At 39.6% G+C, this 25,525-nt stretch overlaps 1 long non-coding RNA gene across 3 annotated transcripts; it reads right to left on the bottom strand.

The window, feature by feature from the left end:
* Positions 1–2,139: 2,139 nt before the first annotated feature.
* On the bottom strand, positions 2,140–13,438 carry LOC309651501. 3 transcript variants are annotated; one of them, XR_014258199.1, is made up of 3 exons: positions 8,063–13,438; positions 5,542–5,652; positions 2,140–4,248 (listed from the first exon to the last, which is right to left on the bottom strand). It is a non-coding gene; the product is annotated as an uncharacterized lncRNA (long non-coding RNA). The 3 variants fall into 3 exon arrangements; XR_014258200.1 differs by having other exon boundaries at positions 2,140–5,652; positions 8,063–8,159; positions 8,534–13,438; XR_014258198.1 differs by having other exon boundaries at positions 2,140–5,652.
* Between the last annotated feature and the right edge of the window lie 12,087 nt (positions 13,439–25,525).

The raw sequence follows: 25,525 nt of genomic DNA, 5'->3' as shown, positions 1-25,525 counted from the left end.
CTTGGTAGGTAGTTGCTGAAATAATTAATTTACTGGCAACAATTTACAGAATTGATGTTTATTTTTTATATTTTTAAAAAGTGTTTGTAGGTTCTGTTTCTGGTAATGGAGGAATAATTGTGTCAGACTAACTCTCTTACAGATAATGAGTTCAGAACAAAACATAAAAACAACTATCTGAAGGAAACCATAAGCAGACAAACCAGGAAGAAGATGACGCTTGAAAGAAGGAACGGCACTGGCTGAGATCTGTGTTTATATGGGTTTTTTGCCTGAAGGTATTTCTTAGTCCACCCGTTGAGAATAGCTAGAACTCAAGGAGAAAGCTACAGTGAAATTGGTTTGAGGAACAGGGCAGTGTTCAGAGCTTCTAAGCTGAAAAGTGAGGGGAACATCACAGAAGGAAGTGAACCCCAGAAGGGGGCACCCCAAAATATACATGTAAATTCTGCCAAGTCCTTGGCTGATCCCTGAATTATGAATCTACATGAGAGACCCTAAGGAGACTGGCAGAAAACAAACAGCTGAAAGGCTGAAAGAACTAAGCTGGGTGTTCAGCTGTTGCCTACCACTGGAGATACAATTTGAATCCTGCCAAATTAATTACCTGCTAGAACAAAACTCAACACTTTTCAGAGAAGATAAAAGAATCTAGGGTCTCTAACACTGTATCATCCACAATGCCCAACATACAATCAAAAATTACAGGAATGAGAAGAGCAGGAAAATGTGATCCACAGTCAAGAGAAGAAATGGGACAACGTGGTCCATCAAGAGAAAAAACAGTCAATGTAAAGTGACTCCAAGATGACCCAGATGTTGAATTATCAGACAAGGACTTCAAAGTAGCTGTTACAAATATGTTTAGATAAATGAAATACTTTCAGGTAAATGATAATTGAAAGGCTTTATCATCAGCAGATCTGCTGTAAAAGAAATACTAAAGGAAGTTCTTTGGGGGGGAAAAAAAAAGAGAAGTGATAGCAGCTGGAAACTCAAATCTAAGCCAAGTCTAGGCATAATGAATGACCAGTTGGGGAAAGACAATGATGGAGCAAGTAGGGGCTCTTATCAAGTGGGAATAAAGAGTATATAGGACTTTTTGTACTATTTTAACATTTCTATAAGCTTGAAATTCCTTTTTTAAGTTATAGAAAAAGTATTTGTCCGTCAATTTCTTAGTCAACCAGAATCTATTTTTTGTGTCACACCAATCATTGGCAAAACTGAAAAACAGGCAGTGTGTCTGAAGGTGTCTTGGACAACATTATGCTTCTTTCTTCTCTACTTCTTCACACAGTATCCAATATCCTTCTGTCTATCAAAATCTATTCCAAGAAAGAATCTAAAGCACGGTTCCACAAAAGTATAAATGACTGATAAAACAGGGTGTTTATTCTGCATTTTAACAGAGAGAACCTTCAGCTGGAAAGGAATGAAGTTTTCAGGCATTACAGAGAAGTTTAATTTTTAGGCATAAGAGAGCCTTTACGGCCTCTGAAATCATTATGTAAGCAATTAACTAAACTCCACCTATTCATTTGGCTACCACATCCAATTCTGCCCTTCTCCATCATCTTAGTTCAAACTCTAGCAATCAGAATGTCACCTCTTCCCCACCAAAATGATTAAATGCATTGGAATCCCTAAATAAAGAGAGTGATTCTACAGTTTTGTATCTGTTAGAACAGTCAACTCTGTCTCATCCCAGTGAGGTAGGAAGAGAGATGAGCTTTTGGTTACCATTTTACAAATGAGGAAAAGAGAACAACGGGATTGACTCTTCCAGTCCTGAACTTCTGCAATACTGAGAAATGTAAAGATTAAATGGGAAGAAATGTCTCCACGGGCAAACAGAGAGAGGTACGAAGGCAGGTATATAAAAAGGCAGTTTCTGACAAACATATAGCTTATATCCACTACAGTGGATACTTTAAAAATTCTAGGTGTTTAATAAATAATCACTTAATTAAATCATCCAAGAAGGCAGCCAGGCCTATGGAATAAAGCTGTCTTAATAGTTTTCTATTTTTTCCCAGTGCAAGATAGTAATAGTGTTTCTACCATCCTTGCAGCCCTTGCTACAAGTCCTGTATACTTTGTGACAGTGATTAAACTCCAACAACATATAGTAGTTTATTTTATTTTATTTTTTAGTGGCTTACAATAACAAACATTTATTTTATCACAGGTGAAGAATTTGAGAACAGGGTCTCTGGGTGGCTCAGGGTCTCTCGAGGTAGCAGTGAGTGTGTCAGCCTTCAGGTGGGGTCACCTTCAGCTGAAAGCTTCCAAGGTGGCTCCCTCACATGCTGATGGCGGGAGACCTCACTTCTTCACCATGTGAGCTGTATCATGTTAATACCCTCCCAAAAGCAAAAAAAAAAAGGATGGATTTATTTTCCTTAAAATATCCCAGAGCACAGTAAGTATACTATATATTTTTAAGGTGTTACAATTTTAAATATATATATAATTATTCTTCAAAAAACATTGGTAGCTAAATCTCAGTTCATCGTACCAATGAAAATGGTCACATGGAAAGTCAAAAAAAGCAAACAGTCCCAAAACATGAACCTTTTGTGTGTGTGGTTACACATTTGCCTTTCCAAATTCGTTTTGCTACACCAGTATTTTAATTGGTTTGTGATTTCTTTAAAACTCATTCACCCTAACAGTAAAGGCCAGCAAATGCAAAGCTCTTTGAATTACAAAGGGAACAAAGCTGGCCTGGGGCTGTGAAGGGATTGCAGGTAATCTACAGGTTCCCCGGTTGGTTTCAGACAATCTTTAGTGGACCAATTCCATCGTTTGAAAGAGTAGTCATGGTGCAGGTTTTTACAAATTAATTTCTCTGTTGTTACATTCAGGTTTAGTAGATTACCACAGCATAACATTTTGAATTTACTTAAGTCACCATCTCCCACAATTTATAATTCTTAAGCAAAATCTAATGGATCTAGAGATTATCATACTAAGTGAAGTAAGTCAGACAAAGACAAATATATGATGTCACTTATATGTGGAATCTAAAAAAATGATACAAATGAACGTATTTGCAAAACAGTAACAGATTCACAAAAATTGAAAACAAACTTATGGTTACCAAAGGGGAAAGGAGGGGGGGATAAATTAGTAGGTTGGGATTAACATATACACACAACAGTGCTATGTATGAAATAGATAATCAACAAGGACCTACTGTATGGCACAGGGTACTCTACTCAATATTCTGTAATATCCTATATGGGAAAAGAATCTGAAAAAAGAATGGATATATGTATATGTATAACTGAATCACTTTGCTGTACACCTGAAAATAGCACACATTGTAAATCAACTCTACTCCAATATAAAATAAACATTTTTAAAAAATCTAATGACATTACTGTCTTATATATCAGCAAAATATCAATCAATAAAGCATTGTTGATTGGAAACCAACTAAGGCTGAGGAAATATGTCAACAGTGCAGAACACAGGAAGGGACATTGGCCTGGCTAATTGCAGACAAACTTCAAGCACCTGTTTTGAGCTATCAAGGCCTTTATCAGCAAATCTTTTTGGGAAAGGGGTCGCTCCCTTTCTTCCTTGAGACTTTTGATCATCCGAGTTAGTTTTCTCTTTTCATCTTCAAGACCCGTGATGTTTTCTGCAGACGACTGGAGATTGGGTTTTAGAAATGCCAGTTCCAAGGGCAGATTTTCATTTATCTACAGATGATGAGTGAATCAAAGTGGTTGGAAAAGTGGTTACTTACTCAAAATTTGCTTATTTAGTTGCATTCTAATTTACTTACGGTTCTGGATGTTTTTGGCTACTTCTTAGGTGCCTTACTTAATAGCCTGTGACCTGTTGCCATGGTGAAATAGAATTAATAACAACTTTTAGTTATGCTAACTTAATATTTGTAAAATATATGCTTTGTTTGTTTATTAAAAGGAAAAAAGATGCCAGAAAATCAAGTATGCTTCAAAAGAGTTACAAAATTTTTAAAAACACTAGTCCTTAATTACTGTTGTGGAGAACTTCGAGCTGAATATATTAACCATACACTTACTGTTCTGCTAGCTGACAGCTTTGACTGAGCTTGACGTTTGCTTTTTCAAGCTATTTGAGGGTAAATTTAGCTTGAAACAGTTCTGAATAGAGGGAAGCCACCTCATGGTCCAAACAATCCATTTCCTTTTGAACTCTATTATAACTTGTGATTTTTGTCCAATCAGAAGGATCTAGTTCATCTTTCTCCTAAGAAGTTAAAATGTAATTTGAATTTGATTTAGTTTGTATCAAGCCACATTTAATACAATCAAAGACACTTCTTCATTTCTGTATGTTTCAGGACAATTTTGAAAGCACCAATAGAGATACAAAATGGACTAGGTAATGGTTTAGTTAATAGAACACAGAATTTGAAACCTGAGTTCCAGCCTATTTCTATCTGTGTGGTATGTATTTGAATTTGAGCGTAGCTCACTAACCTCACCAGGCCTCAATTTGTTCACCTGTTAAATGGAAATAAGACTGCCTTTACCCCAGGGATGTTCACATCCTAAATGTTATACCACCTGATCCCCTGGGAAGGCAATGGAATGATCCTTGGTGATGTTCAGTATTTTTTTACTGTGTAATCAATGTCTATATTTAAGAGCTCTAAAGAGCAGAATCAGACAAGGATGGAGTCCCTAAAGCCTCCTGGCCACTACAGCATGTATTCTTCAGCTTTCTCTGCAGTCCCAGGAAAAGCAGCCAGCTCATGAAAACGTATAAAGTACAGGAATCAAGCATCAAACAAAACTGCCACATGTGAACACACAGCTAGGTATCTCACGACATCTAAACACCTTTGGTCTCTGTGTCATCCTTCAAGTAATGAAAATACCTCCATTTTTTCCAGATGGAAATAGGGGCACAGAGAGGCCCAACGTTAAAAACCAGAATTATGTTGTCTCCTGAGATCCTTGTCACTCTGTGCTTCTTATGATTCTCATAGAAACAGAATGGTTTGGAGGTTCAAGCATTGTTTCCAGTAGAAAATAATGCAGATGTTACTGCTGGGGAATAAATTAGCACACCTAATTTATCAACCTTATTCAAGTCCCTTGGAGATTAAAGAAAAGTCAAGCGAATTGCAGCAAGTTTTCCTTACAGTATTTTTAGAGTATCATTCCCAAATACTCAAATATAGAGGATTCTTTCCTTTTCTTTGTATTCATTTGATTACCCCATAGTTTATAAATCACACGTCTGTTTTGTACACTTTGTACCAGACAAGTCAGGGCATGCAAAGCTTGTAGCCAGTTCACAAAAGCCACTTAACATATTTGTTTGTCATTTAAGTTATGACTTTGAAAACAAAAGAAGACAAGGGCTTTCACAGTGACAGGCAGGTTTACATAAGCTGCTGCACAAACTGAATTCGAAATAACTCTAGTTCATATTGAAAAAGTTATTCTTTCATTGCCGCTCTGTCATAACACTCTTTGATATTTTTTAAAATATCCGTAGTAATTAATAAGTATGACACAAAGCTTTCCCTACCTCTTCTCCTGTGTATCCTTTTTGTAAGTCACAGAAACTGCAGCCACCAAGGCTTTCTACTGACGATTGGATGAAGTCTTGCTTTTCCTCCAAAGCACTTATCCTGACACGCTGTAAATCAGGAAAAGAGCCAAGAGACATAGGCTTAGGAGCACATATAGGATGTGGGGTTGGTTCCTTTGCTTCTTTCTAGTATCTCTTTCTGCTCCAGTTTCAGTTCAGTTACTCAAGAATATGCAAGTAAAAAAAGAAGACTCCTACAGTGCAGGTACCATCAGTGACCCAGTGAGCACAAAGTCAGTAGGTGTGTGTGGCGGACGTGCATCCGAGGGGCTAGCAGTGTGAGCTGTGGCCCGAGAAAGACCTGATTTCCATCCCAGCTCTTTTTCTACTGGCAGCGCTCTGTGTCCTTACCTATAAAATGGAGATAATAACTCGCACCTCAAAGAACTACTTTCAGGGTTAAATGAAATTCCCCATGTTAACTGCTCAGCATAGTGTCTGACAGTATGTGTTCCGTAAGAATTGTTGTTACTCGCTTTGAGCCAGCCTATTTATTTTATGCTAAAAATAAAGTAAAGCGTTGCTAGGATGAATCAAGAAAAAAGACCATTCTCAGGAGTGAAATAGTTGTATGATATAATTTTTAAAGTAATGGAGTTTCTTACTTTCAGTAACATACAGTAACAGAACATGCATAGATATGGCAAACCTGTTTAATGAACAAATAAGAACCACTTAGAATTATCATAGCAGGATATCATGGAAAGGGGGTTAGATCTGCTTGATTTCAATTCTACCTTTATTCCTTGAGCAAATTTCTTTATCCTTGATCTTTAGCTTCATTGTTTGTTAAATAAACTCCTGGAAGGGGTGTAGTGAGGATAAGATATTAAAACAAAATATATGTCTGTCCATCGGTCTAGGATAATATATTAAAGCTATATACATATCTATCCATCTATCTATCTGCCTTTCTATCTATAGAGAGAGAGAGACCACACAATAAACTATATAGAGTAGTGATTATTCCAATATTATGATAAATTTTTTTTACTGCAAGTAAGATTTTTAAATTAAGTGCTAAAAATTAATATGATATATGTAAACATTCTCTCTCTTTGCAAAATTATTTGCATAATTGCCTACCTAATCCTTTTGTCATTTGTATAATTAAAACTTAACCTGAAGGGAGGTGTGACTGTGATGGGCACATGGGGTGGGGGGGAGCGAGTTTCTATTTCTTGACCTGAGTGGTAATAACAAGGGTGTATCCGCCTTATCATTACTAATTAAGCTATACATTTGTTTAGTGTGGGTTTTGGTGTCTGTGTTGTATTATACAATAACATTTTTTTTAAATAAAAAATTCACTCAGTACAATAGCCAAGACATGTAAGCAACCTAAGTGTCCATCAACAGAGGAATAAAGAAGATATATATATGTATATGTGTATATATATATATTTTCATTCCCCCAATGGAATATTACTCAGCCATAAAAAAGAATGAAATAATGCCATTTGCAGCAACATCAACGGACCTAGAGATGATCATACTAAGAGAAGTATAAAGACAAGTGACAGAGAAAGACAAGTATCATATGATATCGCTTATTTGTGGAATCTAAAAAGATGATCCAAATGAATGTATTTACAAAACAGAAACAGACTCACAGACATAGAAAACAATCTTATGTCACCAAAGTGGGCGGGGGCGACAGCTAAATTAGGAGTTGGAGATTAACATATACACACTACTATATATAAAATAGATAGACAACAAGGACTGACTGTATAGCACAGGGAACTAAATTCAATACCTTGTAATAACCTATAATGGAAAAGAATATACATATATACATATATAGCACTTTGCTGTACACCTGAAACTGCAAAACATTGTAAATGGGGCTTCCCTGGTGACGCAGTGGTTAAGAATCTGCCTGCCAGTGCGGGGGGACAGGGGTTCAATCCCTGGTCTGGGAAGATCCCACATGCCGCGGAGCAACAAAGCCCGTGCGCCACAACTACTGAGCCTGCGCTCTAGAGCCTGCGAGCCACAACTGCTGAAGCCCGTGCGCCTAGAGCCCGTGCTCTGCAACAAGAGAAGCCCCCGCTCACCACAACTAGAGAAAGCCCGCGCAGCAACAAAGACCCAGTGCAGCCAAAAATAAATAAAATAAAATAAATACATTTATGAAAAAACAAAAAACATTGTAAATCAACTATATTTCAATTAAAAATTCTTTTTTAAATTCACTCAACCTGGGAAATCCCTGGCGGTCCAATGGTTAAGACTCTGCACTTTCACTTCTGAGGGCGTGGGTTCAATCCCGGGTTGGGGAGCTAAGACCCCACAAGCCACAAGTCGTGGCCAAAAAAAAAAATTCACCCAACCTAGTTACCGTATGAACTACCACAAACGTGAAATCATAGAAGACTGATCCAGGTTTAATTATGTTTTAAAAACATATAAAATGGAATTAACACACAAATAAATGAGTGCTATTGATTCCTACCTTTTTATTGGGTCCTTCCACCAACACACCAAATTGCTATCGGAGTTTTCCACTTTCATGTGAAAAATTTTGGATGCAATAAGCATGGTATGCCCAACTAAAGAACAAAAAGTGTAGCCAGTTAAAAAGAGATCACTGAGACAAGTTGAATGTGAGTTCACTTCTGTATGGTTATTAAAAGACTAAAAAGATGACTCACCACTCTCTCACTTCGGGTGGATAGGGAGGGTGGGAGGGAGACGCAAGAGGGAGGAGATATGGGGATACATGTATACGTATAGCTGATTCACTTTGTTATACGGCAGAAACTAACCATTGTAAAGCAATTATACTCCAATAAAGATATTGAAAAAAAAATGCCTTAGCCATAATATTGAATAAGTTACTATTACCTCTAATGAAAATGTGAAAGTTGCAATTATTCTGTTACTAAGTAGAAAACATGTAACTAGGTATCTTTGGGATACTTACTGGAGCTTTCTCAAGGTAAAGGAATAGAGAGGGACCTTATGACCAAAGCTTCATGAGGGATCAGAAGCAGAAAACCTGGCAAGAACCAAGGAAAACCTGATCTCCCTCCCTTGGCCCCTTGGACTTTTGCTCTCTTCTCCCTGCAGACCACCTCCCCTCCTTGAAGAGCAGCACACATGCCCCGAAGGGCTGCCCTGCTTCAACATCTCTTGAGGCCAGCATCTGACGCTGTCTTTTACTCACTCTGTCTGAGTTCCAATTCCAAGTAACTGTGGACAAAAGAGACCATGGGAGCGGAAGGTTCTCTGCTAATGCATTGTAGGGGCGAGAGGAAATGACTTACTGGAATTCCACATAGATAACGACACGGCCACTACCATGGGTCATTTATTCATTCCACCAACATGGAACTACCATGAGTCAGAATGCACTGGGGATTCAGAGATGAACGACACTCAGTCCTTACCCTTGAGGAGGTCAGACTTCAGAAAGCAAAACAGAACATCACAAGAAATTCCTTAAAGCAGATAAAATAAAGGAAGTATAAATAAAGTCTTTCAAGATCCTAGAGGAGGTGATGACTAATTTCATGGAGCAGATTATAGTAGAATAGTCTTGAAGAATGAGTATTAAAACTCACAAACAGACTCCAGCAAAAGATATGTTAATTTATTTTCATCAAAATTGGGAATATCTCTTCAGTGAAGGACACTATGGATTAAGTCTTGACGGGTCCAAGAGGAGATTTTTTTAAAAAATTGGAGTATATTTGCTTTACAATGTTAGTTTCTGCTGTACAGCAAAGTGAATCAGCCACACGTATACATATATCCCCTCTTCCTTGGATTTCCTTCGCATTTAAGTCACCACAGAGCATTGAGTAACGTTCCCTGTGCTATACAGTCTATTCTCATTAGTTATCTATTTTATACATAGTGTATATATGTCAATCCCTATCTCCCAATCCATCCCACCCCCTCTTCCCCCACTTGGTATCCATACGTTTGTTCTCTATGTCTGTCTCTATTTCTGCTTTGCAAATAAGTTCATCTATACCATTTTTCTAGATTCCACATATATGCATTAATATATTTGTTTTTCTCTTTCTGACTTACACTTCACTCTGTATAACAGTCTCTAGGTCCATCTATGTGTCTGCAAATGGCACAACTTCATTCTTTTATATGGCTGAGTAATATTCCATTGTATATATGTACCACATCTTCTTTATCCATTCATCCGTCGATGGACATTTAGGTTGCTTCCATGTCCTGGTTATTGTAAATAGTGCTGCAGTGAACATTGGGGTGCATGTATCTTTTTGAATTATGGTTTTCTCTGGGTATATGCCCAGGAGTGGGATTTCTGGGTCACATGGTAGTTCTATTTTTAGTTTTCTAAGGAGCCTCCATACTGTTCTCCATAGTGGCTGTATCAATTTACATTCCCACCAACAGTGTGGGTTCCCTTTACTCCACACCCTCTCCAGCATGTATTTGTAGACTTTTTGATGATGGCCATTCTGACCGGTGTGAGATGATACCTCACTGTGGTTTTGATTTGCATCTCTCTAATAATTAAGTGATGTTGAGCGTTTTTTCATGTGTTTGTTGGCCATCTGTGTGTCTTCTTTGTATAAACATCTATTTAGGTCTTCTGCCCATTTTTTGATTGGGTTGTTTGTTTTTTTGAGATTGAGCTGCATGAGCTGTTTGGATATTTTGGAGATTAATCCCTTGAGAAGATTTTTGCAATATCTAAAACTGACAAGGATCTAAGGCAACTCAGGAAGAAAATGATGGGTGCTCCAAGTGAAGATGGTAAAGTCTGTAAGCAAGCAATGACCAGAGCAGGAAACCATAAGCATTAAGCATCACTCATCCCTAAACATTTTATACCAGTTAGACCAGCAAAATCAGCAAGCTGGATAGCGCCAGGTGTGGGCAGGGGCTGTGGGCTGTCAGCTCTGGCGTGGGAGTACTAATCAGGGTATCCATCCTGGAGAGAACTCAGCAGTGCTTATCAAGTCTGCATTAATGCTCTGCATCCAGTGCGGGGGGAGGGGGCCAAAGCAGAGAGGCCAGCTCAGAAGGTGTTCTGTGAGCTTGGCTTTGATTTTAAAGACAATGGAGAACCAAGAGAAGATTCTAAGCAGGCCAGGGACATGGCCAGAACAAACCTGATGGAGTGTGAAGTTAAAAACGGAGGGGGGTGGGGGAATGGCAGCTTAGAAAATGAGTCAGGGGCATGGATACGTAAAATGACACAGTGAGTAAAGCAGAATGCGAAATAGTACTACATAAGAATGCAGAGTACATTTACTAAAAATCAGGAGTGAATCCGGAATAGAGCGTGTCATATTTAACATTCATAGGTTTCTCTTTTCCCATGCAGCAGCTTGTTTATGATTTTTTTAATTGTACAGAATATTGTTTAGAATTCTGTAGTCTAAATTAAAAGCATTACTTTAAAAAAAGTACATAGGGCTTCCCTGGTGGCGCAGTGGTTAAGAATCTGCCTGCCAATGCAGGGGACACGGGTTTGAGACCTGGTCTGGGAAGATCCCACATGCCGCGGAGCAACTAAGCCCGTGAGCCACAACTACTGAGCCCGCGCATCTGGAGCCTGTGCTCCGCAACAAGAGAGGCCACGACAGTGAGAGGCCCGCGCACCGCGATGAAGAGTGGCCCCGCTCGCCACAACTGGAGAAAGCCCTCGCACAGAAATGAAGACCCAACACAGCCAAAAATAAATAAATAAATAAATAAATAAATTTAAAAGTACATAGAGATTTAAGAACAGAGTCATTTCCCTCCAATCCTGTCTGGAAGGTGAGGTCTTGGCAGCCTTGCGGCAGTTTCAGACAGTTACTTTTTATAAGTCTATTATGAAAATTTAGAACCTAGTTGTACATAAATTACTCTTTAAAGAATGTAACTACTCTGAATTTACAGGATTGTGAATTTTTTTCAAAATATGTTTTACATTTTTTACGGTTTCTACAATGAGGTTGTACCTCCTTAATCTACTATTTTTCCAAACTAAATTCTGATTTTTAAGGTAGATGAATGTGGGATTTGTTTTATATAGAGGTGCAGTGGAATCGTAAACCTTGACGCTGAACCTAGTTCCTCTTGGGAAATGAGCTGAGTGGTCCAGCTCGTCACTGATGTCACTGTGGCCTCAGCCAGTGGGCGAAGCAGCCCAGGCCCCAGGGCATGTGGGAAGGTCAGGCCTGGCCACCGGCAGGTTCCCTTCAGTGATGAGACCTACAGAGTCCGTGCCACTCACCAGGGCAACCTGTAGACAGTCAGGAAGGGCTGCTTAGCTTCTCTTTTGTGTGCGCAGAGAGTTAATTGCCTCTACTCTTAGAAACTGTCCATTTTGGCTTCTGCAACCTGAATATTAATTAACATCCTTTTCTCTTTCTGTGCACCTAACCATCTCAGGGCAACGCCAATGTCGAGGATACACAAAGTCTTTTTTCTTCTTTGCGTCTAGTTTTCTGACTTTGCTTTCTCCCTCTGCCTCTCTCCCTGCTTTCTCTCAGCCCCAATCTGCTGTCTTTCCTTTTGTACCCTGTGTCCTAGGCTTGCTGGCTGTTTTCCTCATTAATCCAGAAGGAGGCTGCATTGAGGCCTGGACATGATCTAGACCAGTGGGCCCTCTGGGTAGAACAACTGTGTGGTCTTCTGCAACAGGACTGCACAGAGAGCTGGTTGGAGGATTTATGCCCCTTCCGCAGTGATGTATTCTAAGGCCAAAGAGCCATGTAAACATTGTGTTACCTGCTGGAATGTTTTTTAAAAAGTAAATACTTAGGATGCAGGCAAGCTCTTCATTTTATTGAAAATATCATCCAACTACTAGAAATGGTATTCAGTGGCACCAGGGATTATGATATGTCAGGCCCAATTTCCTTACTGGTTTTAACTTAAACACCTTTAAAGAATTACTTCAGGGTTTCCCTGCTGGCGCAGTGGTAAAGAATCTTCCTGCCAATGCAGGAGACACGGGTTCAGGCCCTGGTCCGGGCAGATCCCACATGCCGTGGAGCGACTAAGCCCGCGCGCCACAACTACTGAGCCTGCACTCTAGAGCCTGCGAGCCACAACTACTGAGCCCGTGTGCCACAACTACTGAAGCCTGCGCGCCTAGAGCCTGTGCACAAGAGAAGCCACTGCAATGAGAAGCCCGCTCACCGCAAGGAAGAGTAGCCCCCGCTCGCCACAACTAGAGAAAGCCCGCGCAGAGCAACGAAGACCCAACGCAGCCAAAAATAAATAAATAAATAAATAAATTTATTAAAAAAAAAAGAATTGCTTCATATTTTTTGGCCTTTGTGGTATGATTTACTATATTAAAGTAATAAATGAATAATAAATAATTGACATTATTTACTTATTATTATCTACTTAATGCAATAGGTGAGCTCCTGAAAAGTAGTATATAAATAAAATTAAGAATAGAAAGAATAGAATTTGAAATGACTGAGCTCTGTGAAGAAATTCTATTGTTAACTGCCAATAATTAAAGAATCTTCTTGCAAATAAGGTGGCAGCATTAGAGTGTGGGAAAATAATAGAATCTGGAGTAATAAAACCTGGGTTTCAGTTCTGATTCTGCAGAGTATGAGCTGTATGATACCCAAATGCTCTCAGCCACAGTCTTCCTCTGTAGAACAGGTAGGGATTATTTCACAATATTGTTGCACTTTGCAAATTGTAAAGGACTATACCGGTGTGAGCTGCTGCTATGATTACCGCAGAGCCTTTTAATATACAGGTTCTCGTGTGATCCTCCTGCATCCGGTGGTGGTGACAGAGCTGATTTTATTATACTTTCCTATACAGATGAGGAAAGTAAGGGTCAGGAAAGTCTAGGGATTGACCCAAGGTAACATCTCACCAAAGGTGGCAAAGGCAAGAACCCAAATCCAACCTTTTTGGCTCCTGAGTCAGTACTTCGCACTATACCACACTGCCTCAGACTTTAGGAGTACGGAGGGGAAGTGGAGGGAAAGGGGAGATGAATTCTTACACATCGATATGCTTTCCCTGCTACAGTGGAGAGTGGGCGGGTACGGGAACCAGTAGTGGCTGAAATTCTAGGTCTACCTCTTATTAGCTGTGTCAACCTGGATATAATACGTAATCTCACTGAGGCTCCCTTTAGTCAACTATAAAATAAAGATAATAATATTTAATTTGTAAGGTGGCTAATATTAAATAAAATGATGTGCGTCTTACACACGGTACATAAAAAGCATTCATCAAGGCACATATTAGTGTCAAATTCAGGCCCACAAAGGTATGGGAGAAAAGAAACCCAGTATGTCTAAAGTAGCATGTGGAAAGGCAGTAGCTCTGCCTGCCCTGCTCTCCTACTGGGCTGCTGGGGGACCAGGAGAAGGGAAACATTCTCACCTTCCATGAATTTCCTCCATGCAGTCATTCTAGCCATTGACATTGCCTGCAATTCAGAACACCCTTCCCACTTCTTCCTGAGAAGCAACAATGGAATTCTTTCTTTTTTTTTTTGTTTATAGAAGCATAGTTGATTTACAATGTTGTGTTAATTACTGCTGTACAGCAAAGTGATTCAGTTATACACATGTATACATTCTTTTTTTAATATTCTTTTCCATTATGGTTTATCATAGGACATTGAATATAGCTCTCTGTGCTATACAGTAGGACCTTGTTGTTTATCCTTTCTCTCTATTATAGATTACATCTGCTAAGCCCAACCTCCCACTCCATCCCTCCCCCAGCCCCCTCCCCCTTGGCAACCACCAGTCTGTTCTCTATGTCTGTGATTCCGTTTCTGTTTCATAGATAGGTTCATTTGTGTCATCTTTTAGATTCCACATACAAGTGATATCATATGATATTTGCCCATCTCTTTCTGACTTACTTCTCTTAGTGTGATAATCTCTAGTTGCATCCACGTTGCTGCAAGTGGCATTATTTTGTTCTTTTTTATGGCTGAGTAGTATTAACAATGGATTTATTTCTTGATTACTAAAGGAAATGGAAGTTTTCAGTCTCAGATGGCAGACTGAGTACATAAAATTATAAACTCTGCATTAAGATGCTAATAAATAATATCTTTAAAACCTTAACAATAAAGAGGCTAGGAAGGTGTGTCATCAACAAACAAGGGAGTTTAACAAACTTCTGTAAAACAAAAAGTGTGTAGCGAGCTGAGTGATGAAGCAGACCCTCTGGAGCCCAGATTATGGGACTGCGTTGTAGGCACTGGGGTGAGAGTGGACCTATAGACAGCCCTGAAGAGCCTTCAGATCCCATGGTGGGCACGAAGTGAGGGTGAACACAGGGACTGGTTAGAGACTTACACGTGACAATCACTCCTCCCCCATAATTCTCCCCTATTTCTCTATGCATAATGCCTTATAGCCAGGTATTTAAACCCCAAGCAAAGAAAAAACATCTTTTCTAAAGACATCAGAAGAATTCTCCAGGGAGAACTACAGAGACTAGACTGATGGTGACCCAAGTGAAACTCCCCTCGTCTCGGTTCTCTGCAGAGCACGGCCTCCGCCCGCCTGTCTGCCTAAGTCTAAAGCAAAGTGTGTCCAGAGGAAAACTCCCACCTCTGTACCCAGTACTCGCAGTCAGTCTTTGAATTTCCACATTTCCAAATATAAGCAGATACCCAAAGCTAATCAGACATTTGAGTCAGACCTGCAAAGTGGACGAGAAAGAACAAGTACACAAAAAGAAAAACTGTCCCTAGAAGACATAGAACTCATTAATGAAACGGAAGATAACATTTTAAATACTGTAGTTAGTACCAACAGAGATATGAGTAAAAGAATATATTTATGAAACAAGGAAAGGAATCCGTGGAAAAGAAACAGAAAATTAGAAAGAGCTCTTAGAAAGAAAAAAAGAAAAAGAGACAGATTTTTGAAATTACAAATTCAATGGAAGGGTCAGAAGACGAAATCAGAGAAATCCCTCAGAAAGTAAACCAAAATGACATACAGAAAACTTAACCAGAATATAAGAGGCATAGAGCCTTAATCTGGGAGGCCTGACTTATAACTAGTAAGTTTTCCAGAAGCAGAGAACAAAGAAAACAGAAGGAATGAGTTTATCCGAAAAACTATCATAAGTTCCAGAAGTTGTAGGGAAAGAGACTACAGGATGTCCAGAAAGATAAGTGAAAAAAGAGCCATACCTAGAAATCTCACTGTGAAGTTTGAGAACTCCAGAGATTTAAAAAATTCGAAAAGCCTCCAAACAGCAAACAGGAAGGAAGAGGTTTATAAGACACTTGTGCCACCAGAGTGATGGCAGGATAATGGCCCTTTCACATGGGCAAGTCTGTAGAAAATTTACTTCCCACCCACTCCTTTACTGGAAACACTTGGGAAGGTTTTCTGGTAAAACGAGGAGTAGGGTCTAGGCTACGGTGCTTGTGAGCCAGGGGAGTACTGATGGTTGCTGTGTAGTGGGCCCAGAAATCGACCAGGTCCAGATCAGAGCGTGGGGGTACTGGAGGGGAGGACCCAGGGAGAAAGATGGTGCAACCATTTATTTAGACCAAATAGAATGACACACTCAGAAAATATAAACGAAGATATTGGGTTGGCCAAAAGTTCGTTCGGGTTTTTCTGTAACATCTTACGGAAAAACCGAATGAACTTTTTGGCTAACCCAATATAATAAAAGCATTGGATCCAAGAAAGTAACCAGAGACACCAGGAAAAGCAAAAAGCTGTGTGAGAAAACCACAGTCTACACACGAAAAAACTGGAGTTTCAAAAAGAAAAATGGAATAGTTTCCAAGCAATGGATAACATATAAGAACCTGGAAGAGTGGGGATCTGGTCAAGAAGACATCTCATGTTAACGCATCTGTTCCTTCTTACAACAACGAAAGAGTAATTAGAAACTCATGAGAAAAAGTATAAGAAAGACATTTTCCAAATACAAGGCAAACTGCAATGTGGCCTGTTTGAATCCCACGTTAGAACCTTCGTACCTGAGGGACACAGGTGCTTGGGAGAAAGCATTGTGTTTAAAGACACTATTTGACAGTCATGATAATGTCAATGCTGCTAATTATCTTTAACATTTAGAATCGATTTATAGACAAACAGCAGAAAAGAGCATTAGGACTGCAACGCAGGTTATGATTGTAACCACCTTTGATATTTTAAAATAAGGGTTCAGCCCCCAAAGTTGAGATGGAGAGGAAGAGGCTGGTCACTAACATTCATAACACAACATGGGGAGTTGGGGGGAAAGAGTCCATCTCGATGGAGCCAGAAATGGAGGCTGAAGTGTCCTGTGAGAGCTGCAGTGGCGTCAGGGCACCAAATCCTTAACTGTTAGAGCAGGAATTGAATAGATAGCATTTAAAGCTGATGAATCAATAGCGGTACAGATACACAATGGTGTAGATGTGTAATTTACTGATAGGGAGAAAACTCCTAGAATAAATAACAATAGAACGAGGCTAAAAGTGACGGCTGTGGTAGGAGGAGAGGAACTACAGAGGAGTGAGGGCGGGGGACAGTTTGCTTTCCTTGTAGCCCCTTTACAACGTGATTTTTAGTATTTTTTTTTGGCCGCACCGCGGAGCATGTGGGATCTTAGTTCCCCGACCAGGGATCGAACCCGTGCCCCCTGCAGTGGAAGCCCAGAGTCTTAACCACTGGACCGCCAGGGAAGTCCCTACAATATGTTTTTTTAATCTGATAAAAGTTCTAATTTTTTTTTTCAGTTTAATTAAAGTCTAGTACGCATTGCATATTATGTTGACACTTTTTACATACTTCCATTTGGACACACTGATCAAGTAGTACTATTATTATTCCCATTTTACAGAAGGGACACTGAGGCTTAGAGATGCTGTATACATCCCTTGAAGCACAGCTCCTAAGAGCAGCACCCAAATGCCAGCCCAGGTGACAGGAGCTCTTATTCTCTTTTTTTTAAAAAATTTATTTATTTAATTAATTTATTTTTGGCTGCATTGGGTCTTCGTTGCTGCGCGCGGACTTTCTCTAGTTGTGGCGAGCGGGGGCTACTCTTCGTTGCGGTGCGCGGGCTTCTCATTGGGGTGGCTTCTCTTGTTGCGGAGCACGGCCTCTAGGCTCCTGGGCTCAGTAGTTGTGGCACGTGGGCTCAGTAGTTGTGGCTCACGGGCTCTAGAACACAGGCTCAGTAGTTGTGGCGCACGGGCTTAGCTGCTCCGTGGCATGTGGGATCTTCCCGGACCAGGGCTCGAACCCGTGTCCCTGCATTGGCAGGCGGATTCCTAACCACTGCGCCACCAGGGAAGCCTAGGAGCTCCTATTCTTGATGCGATATCATCATTCAGGTGATTCCCAGCCGGATTCTCCAGTGCTCAGATGAAGGGTGCAGACTGACTTAGGAAGAAGCGTGCTACAAGCGTGGAGGCTTTTCCTCCACAGCCCCGCAGGGCACAAGGAGGTTACACATTCCAGCATCAGTAGAGAAGAATCAAGCTGAGTATTTATTTATGGGACTGTTTTAAAGAAGGCAATATCTGTGACGAGATGAATTCCTGAAGACCATTCTCAATGTGTACTTACAGAATTTTAGGGAAATCATCTACACACACCATTGGTTTAGCTCTGAGGTGGTCTCCCCCCCACTCCCAGCACATGCGCCCACGTACACCCAGGCCCACGTAGTAGCTTAAAACCACCAGCTCTTGGGTCTTGGACTTTCCTTTTTGTCACTAAGTCAGTATGGCTTCAGCATAGTTGTCTCACCCCAGCCTCTAATTTTCTTGGAGGAAGCACACAGTATATTGCCCCATTTAATTTTAATAGGGTCTTTTTTATTTGTGAAAAATTTTAATGGATAAAAAAGAGCAAGTCCTAAAAAAAAGCACTGTTTTTTAAAAAAAAAGAGGTACCTCTTGTCTTAATTTCAGTTCTTCTACCATCATCCTGCTCCTGGCAACTTCCTCCTGTTTCAGCAGATGGTTTCTTTGACGCGTCAAAGCGTGGTGTGCATTTCTAAGGCTATCTGGAAGTGCATGCCTTTTTTTTCTGGCTGTACTGTGTGGCTTGTGGCATCTTAGTTCCCCCGACCAGGGACCGAGCCTGGGCCCACGGCAGTGGAAGTGCGGAGTCCGAGCCACTGGACCACCAGGGAATTCCCATGAAAGTATCTTACTATCACTGATTTATTTATTTATTTATTTTGGCTGTTTTGGGCCTTTGTTACTGCGCGTGGGCTTTCTCTAGTTGCGGCGAGCGGGAGCTGCTCTTCTTTTGCGGTGCGCAGGCTTCTCATCGCGGTGGCTTCTCTTTGCTGCGGAGCACAGGCTCTAGGTGCGCGGGCTCAGTAATTGTGGCTCACGGGCTTCGTTGCTCCGCGGCATGTGGGATCTTCCCGGACCAGGGCTCGAACCCGTGTCCCCTGCATTGGCAGGCGGATTCTTAACCACTGCGCCACCAGGGAAGACCAATTACCTCTGATTTAAATAAGTGATTTTTCAAATCATATTTGGGATCCGGGTGGTCCAGGTCCTCACTCCTGATGCTGGCCCTGGAGTCCATTCTTAAATCTGAACGGGTTTGAGTTCTGATGGTCTGAACTGTAAAGCAAGCACACAAAGCATTTTCTTCAACAGACATACAGGCAATTTGACAAAGGAACCTGTGGTTTTTATTTCACTTTCTCCTGAATCCTTCAGATTCTTACTCTTTCCGTTTTTCCCGTTCTCTCCATCCTATTATCCACCGACTTCCTGAACGATTAGTCTTCACTTCCTGTCTCTACATTCTTACTTTCCTAGTCCTGCTCAACCTCCTGAAATCCGACTTCCTGTCCTTTCCCCAGGAGTCCTGTCCTGCTGGGCAGGGTCCTCGTGGGGTCTCTTCCGGTCACGCACCAGAGCTCAGGATGACGTCTGTTACATCACATGGCAGAAATTTTAAAAATACATGTTGTTGGGAAAACTTACGTAGGCCACGGATAATTAAGAGAAGGTTAGACATGGATTTCCTGATCCTTCCGTCATCTCATAGAGAGATATATTGGGGTTGTATCCCAGGTGAGGCACTCTCCCTCCATCTGTCTTTCTTTTGAGGACAAATGAGGGAAAACTGTGTTGCTTAAGGACAGTTTGGGTGCCTGCTGTTTAAGGAGTTATCTGGGAACTCCGGGCGCCCAGCCTGCGGAGACTGGGGTTCATAAAATATCCAGGAAGCTACACATCCGGTGAGAAGCTGAGCTTGGGTTCAGGGATTCGAGCTCTCAGTCCTCACCTGTGCCCTCCTCTCTCCCCATCCCAGGTCATTGTCCAGACAACCCAGAATGAGTTCCCTTTGCCACTTTCAACCAGTTCTGTTCATTTCACAGCAATCACTGGCCCTCTTGAAGCTGTTACAGCTGGAAGTGTAAGTCAACAACTTGATAGCCAAACAGAGTGGACATTACTTGGTCCTCACCTCCTTATCAGCTTTAGGGCCCTTGACACCATTGAGCCCTCTGGTCCTGAAATCCACACTTCTCTTGGCTTTTCTAATATTACTTTCTGGATTCTCCTTCTACTGGTCTGACCTCCAACTCATTCGCTAGCTCCTTTCATCCCATCTAAATGTGGGAGTGGTGAAAAGATAATGCGTAATGTTTAAAACGGAAAACACAATCCAAGATTTTGAATATTTTGTATAATATTTAGAAATATGAGAAATAGATCCATGAAGAAATAATGAAAAGAGTTGAATGTGGTTTCCTCTAGGAAGATTAGGAATTAGTGGCAAGGAGAGCTATTATATTCTGTAATAACCCCTTTGTGCTATTTGACTTTTTTAAATGAAGTATAACTATTTATTTGATGAAAATTTAAAATCTACTTTAAAAATCTCAGTAGAAAGGCTGAAAGATAAATAAATCTATACATGTACTGATATATGGAAATATCTCTAAGATTTGTTAAGAGACGAAAATCACGAAGGAAAAAAGTGGTTAGTATGTAGCTATGTGTGTGTATAAATATGTGTATACAATGCTCACATATGTATAGAATATCTCTGGAAACACGTAAAATAATTTCACAGGAGTCAGTTCCCTGACTCTGGGAAGGGAAACCAGGTAGTTGGAGGTCTGGGATATGACTAATATGTTTCATGGTATATATACCCTTTTTATTTTTTGAATTTTGTATTATGTGCACTTTTTTTTTTTTGAAAATAAAATTCTACTCATCCAAATCTGGTTTAAAGTAACATTTGACAAGTAGCTCTTGAAAGCATCACCTCCCAAGCTTTTATTAAAATATCCATAAAGGTAAAAGTTCATACCCTCGCCAGAAACTAAGACTGATGGACATCAATGAATAGGATTCTTAGGGGACTTATTCCTAATTAATTATAAGTCAAATGAAGGCGAGTTGAAAACACGTACCCAACTTTCTCACGGCATGCCACTCTTAATTTACAAAACAGACACTGTCTTAAAATGGTGGGAAATGCTTTAAAACCTAAACCCCACTCGCAGCTCAGAGGTTTGGGTCCATTTATTGGTTCATTCTTATGAGAAACATTACAGACTAAGTGCCTAAGTATCGTGTGAGATGCTGTCCTTGTGCTGGGGCTAAACCCAAAGGCAAGACAATCACGGGCGTGGCCATGCTGCAGTTGTAACCTGGCCAGAAAACTGGGAAAGCTGTCTCCATCACGCTGGGACTGTTTTTTTTGGGGGGGGGGTGGTTTGAGACCGCCAGAGCACAGCTGCCACCACCTTGCCCCCCTCCAGCCCACCCACACCCCTTTGTCATCCGTCTACACACATTAAGAGACAGGAACTCTCGGGTGGCAGCTGGAAGGGGTGCAGAATATTCCTCACAAGTACAGAATTGCTGTCAGAGGTAGCTGGGAAGAATCCTGGTAGCTGGGCAGCCCCAGCTGTATTTCCTTTGTTTAGAATATTACAGAACCAGGCAGAGGGAGACTAAGTACACTGGTGAGTACTGGCCTCAAACTTAGATTTGGACTGAGAGCTGGACTCACCACCTCCTCTCCACAGGTGGATCTGTGATGGGGCTTTTTTGTTTGTTTTTGTTTGTTTTGCTCCTACAATTTTTTTTTTGGAATATAGTTGATTTACAGTGTTGTGTTAGTTTCAGGTGTACAGCAAAGTGATTCAGTTATACATACATATATATCTATTCTTTTTCAGATTCTTATCCATTATAGGTTATTACAAGATATTGAATATAATTCCCTGTGCCATACAGTAGGTCCTTGTTATTTATCTATGTTATATATAGTTGTGTGTATATGTTAATTCCAAACTCCTGATTTATCCCTACCCCCTTTCCCCTTTGGTAACTATAAGTTTAATTTCTGTGTCTGTGTGTCTGTTTTTGTTTTGTAAGTAAGTTCATTTGTATCATTTTTTTTTTTAGATTCCACATATAAGTGATATCATGTGATATTTGTCTTTGTCTGTCTGGCTTACTTCATTTAGTATGATCATCTCTAGGTCCATGTGATGGGATTTTTTTATCATCACTCAAATAGACAGAGTGAGGCCAAAGCAACCCATATACTGTAAATATTGATAAATGTTGTCTTAGAATTCATTCAAAAGATATCAAATGAGGCCTATAAACATATATCACAACAAAGAGAAGGAAGCAGCATACTGAAGACTTCGAGAATTCCAAAAACCAGAAGAAACTTTCAGAAACTGTGCTGTCCTTAACAGAATATAGGAAGATATGGTCAGTATGAAATACAACAGAAATATCATAAAGAATAAATAGAGGAAGATGAAAAGACATCAGAATGAATTAAAAGGGTCAGGGATGAGATAAAAAGGGAAAACATGGAAACTAAAAACAAAATAGCAAAATATAATCTATAGACCAGAATTGATTGTGTAGAAAATTGAATAGGTAATACGAATGAAGCATATGGTAGACTGATCACGTTAATGACCCTAATTTAGAGTCTCCCTCTGCCTATGCCCTTTACCCTATAACTTTGGAGTTCCTTCCACTTTGACTTTGGGCTCAGCCGCGTGACTTGACAAAGAGACAGCAGCAAACTTGACCCATATAGAAGCTAGAAAAGTGCTTGAGCATTCTGTCTCCTCACCCTCTCCTCTGCCTTCGCCCTGAGTGTGTGCCTAGGCTAGCCTTCTGGAGGATGAGTGACCACATGGGGCAGAACCAAGCCATTCCCGCTAAAGATAGCCTCACCCAATGGCTATCATCCCTCCCACTGACCACAGACACTTGAGCAAACCAAGCTATTAGCTGAATCCAGCTCAGATGGGCAGAACCACCCAGCTGACCTATAGATTCTTGAGAAATAATAATACATGGTTATTGTTTTAAGTCATTTTGTTTTGAGGTGGTTTGTCATATAGCAGTAAATAACACAAGCTTGAGAAAGTATCCCAGAATTTAGGGGAAATAACAAAGAAACAGAGAATGTGGGTTTAGACAATAGAGGACATCCAATACATGGATAACTGGTATTCCTGCAGAAGACATCCGAATAAATCAAACAGAAGGAATTATCAAAAGCAAAGTAAAAAAAAAAAAAAAAATTCCTGGGCTGAAGAAATCCTATGTAGTCAGATTAAAAGTGTTCATCAAGTTTAAGATAAAATTTATTTTTAAAAGCTTATACCAAGACATCATCTAGCACATTCTGAATTACATGAATATTTTCTTCTGTAGTCTATTAATATGATAAATTACATTGATTGATTTTCAAATGTTAAAATACCTTTGCATTCCTGGATAAACCCCATTTGGTTGTGATGTATTACAATTTTTATATATTTCCAGGCTCAATTTGCTAGTATTTTGCCCACAATTTTTGTATTACATGTTCATGAGAGATACGGGTCTGTAGTTTTCTTGTAATATCTTTGCCTAGTTTTGGTATTAGAGTAATGCTGGCCTCATAAAACAAGTTGGGAAGTATTCCTCTTCTGTTTTCTGGAAGAGAATGTGTAGAGTTTGTATTATTTCTTTCTCAAGCATTTGGTAGAATTTGCCAGTGAAATTATTTGGGTCTGAAGTTTTATTTATGAGAAAGTTTTTATTTTATTTTATTTTACTACGAATTCAATGTATTCAATAGATATAGGACTATTTCAGGTCATCTATTTTCTTCTTGAGTGATTTTTCGTTTTTCTCTTTCAAGGAATTGGTTGATTTTATCTAAATTGTCACATATATGAGCATAGAAGTTTTCATAGTGTTTCCTTATTATCCTTTTAATATCTGCAGGTTCTGTAGTGATAATGGTAACTTGTGACTTCTCTTTTTTTTTTCCCCCTTGGTCAGTGTGGCTAAAGGTATTTCAAGTTTTTCCTTTCTCTTTCTTTCTTTCTTTTTTTTTTAATTGTATCAAAGAACCAGCTTTTGGTTTCATTGATTTCTCTATTGTTTTTGTTTCTGATTTTATTGCACTCAGGATTTATCTTTGTTATTCCCATCTTCCTGATTGCTTTGGGTTTAATTTGATCTTCTTTTTCTAGTTTCATAGGGTGGAAGCTTACATTATTGTGTGCCATGGACTGAACATGTCCCTACACCAAATTCGTGTGTTGACACCCTAAGCTCCAGTGTGATGGGATTTGCAGCTAGGGAGTAGGGTTAGATGAGATCATGAGGGTGAGGCCCTTATAAAAAGAAAGGGAGACATGGGATCCCTCTCTGAGAGCCATTGCCAAGAACCTGACCACGCTGGCCCCCTGATCTCAGACTTCCTGCCTCCAGAACTGTGAGAACTAAATGTTGTTGAAGCCATCCAGTCTATGGATATTTGTTATAGGCCAGCTGACTGAGACTGTGGGAAACCTTTTTTTTTCCCACCCTAATATAAGCATTTAGTGCTATAAATTTCCCCCAAGCTGTTTTAGGTGCATTCTACAGATTTTGGTATGTTAACTTTTTATTTTCATGCAGTTCAAAATATTTTCTAATTACCTTTTAGACTTCTTCTTTGACCCATGTTTTATATATGTGTTGTTTAACATTTTGAGATTTTTCAGGTACCTATTATTGACTTTTGTTTTATTTTGTTATGGTCAAGGAACATGTTTAATATGATTTCAAATTTTAAAAATGTGCTAAAATTTGTTTTATGGCCAGAATATGGCATATATTGATAAGGTTGTTTAAGAAAGAATAGGTTACAAAAAATATTTTAAAAATTTAAAAAATTAAAGAAAGAAAGAATAGGTTATTACTTGCAGGCAAAAGCAACGTGGCTGAAATACCATTTCACCCTTAACTGACTAACAGCAAAAACAAGGTGTAAGGAGTGGTCCCAAACAAATTACAACAAGAAATGCATATACTTTAAGCTGTTATTATATTCTTTCTTATAAGTCAAAGATTTCCAGATTGAACAAAAAATAAGGTCAGTCTATATTTTTTAAAATAAAAGACAGCTTCAAACAATGTGACCAAAGAATTTTTCAGATAAAGGATAGGCAAACGTAGCAGGCTAATACAAACAAAAATATAGCAAGGATTACAATAAGTTATTTTTCAAAATAGAATCCAAGCATTTAATGGGACTGAGAAAATATGCTCATCATAAACTTTTACGTGTTGACTAGTAGAGCAGCACAATGTGTAAACTGATGAAAGCTTAGTAGAAGTGTGACTGTTTCATAAACCTCTGAATATTTGACAGACCAAAGAGATGAGAAATACGAAGGGTAGGGAGCAGGGGGTGGCAAACTTTTTCTGTAAAGGGCCACATAATAAATATTTTTAGGTATTGTGGGCCACAAGCTGTCTCTGTCACAGATTCTACTCTTTTTTTTTTTTTAACAACCCTTTAAAAATGTAAAAATCCTTCTTAGTTTGTAGGCTATTCAAAAACAAGCCACAGGCTGGATTTAACTTGTAGACCATAGTGGGCCAACCCCTGAAATGGAAAATTCAAATAATATATTTAATAAGGCAATTTATAATGAATTTTTAAAGTATGCATCAAAC

The sequence above is a fragment of the Balaenoptera physalus genome (assembly GCF_965194825.1).
Source record: "Balaenoptera physalus genome assembly, chromosome: 21".
NCBI classification, from domain to species: domain Eukaryota; kingdom Metazoa; phylum Chordata; class Mammalia; order Artiodactyla; family Balaenopteridae; genus Balaenoptera; species Balaenoptera physalus.
This window is presented reverse-complemented; position numbering and strand designations above follow the sequence as displayed.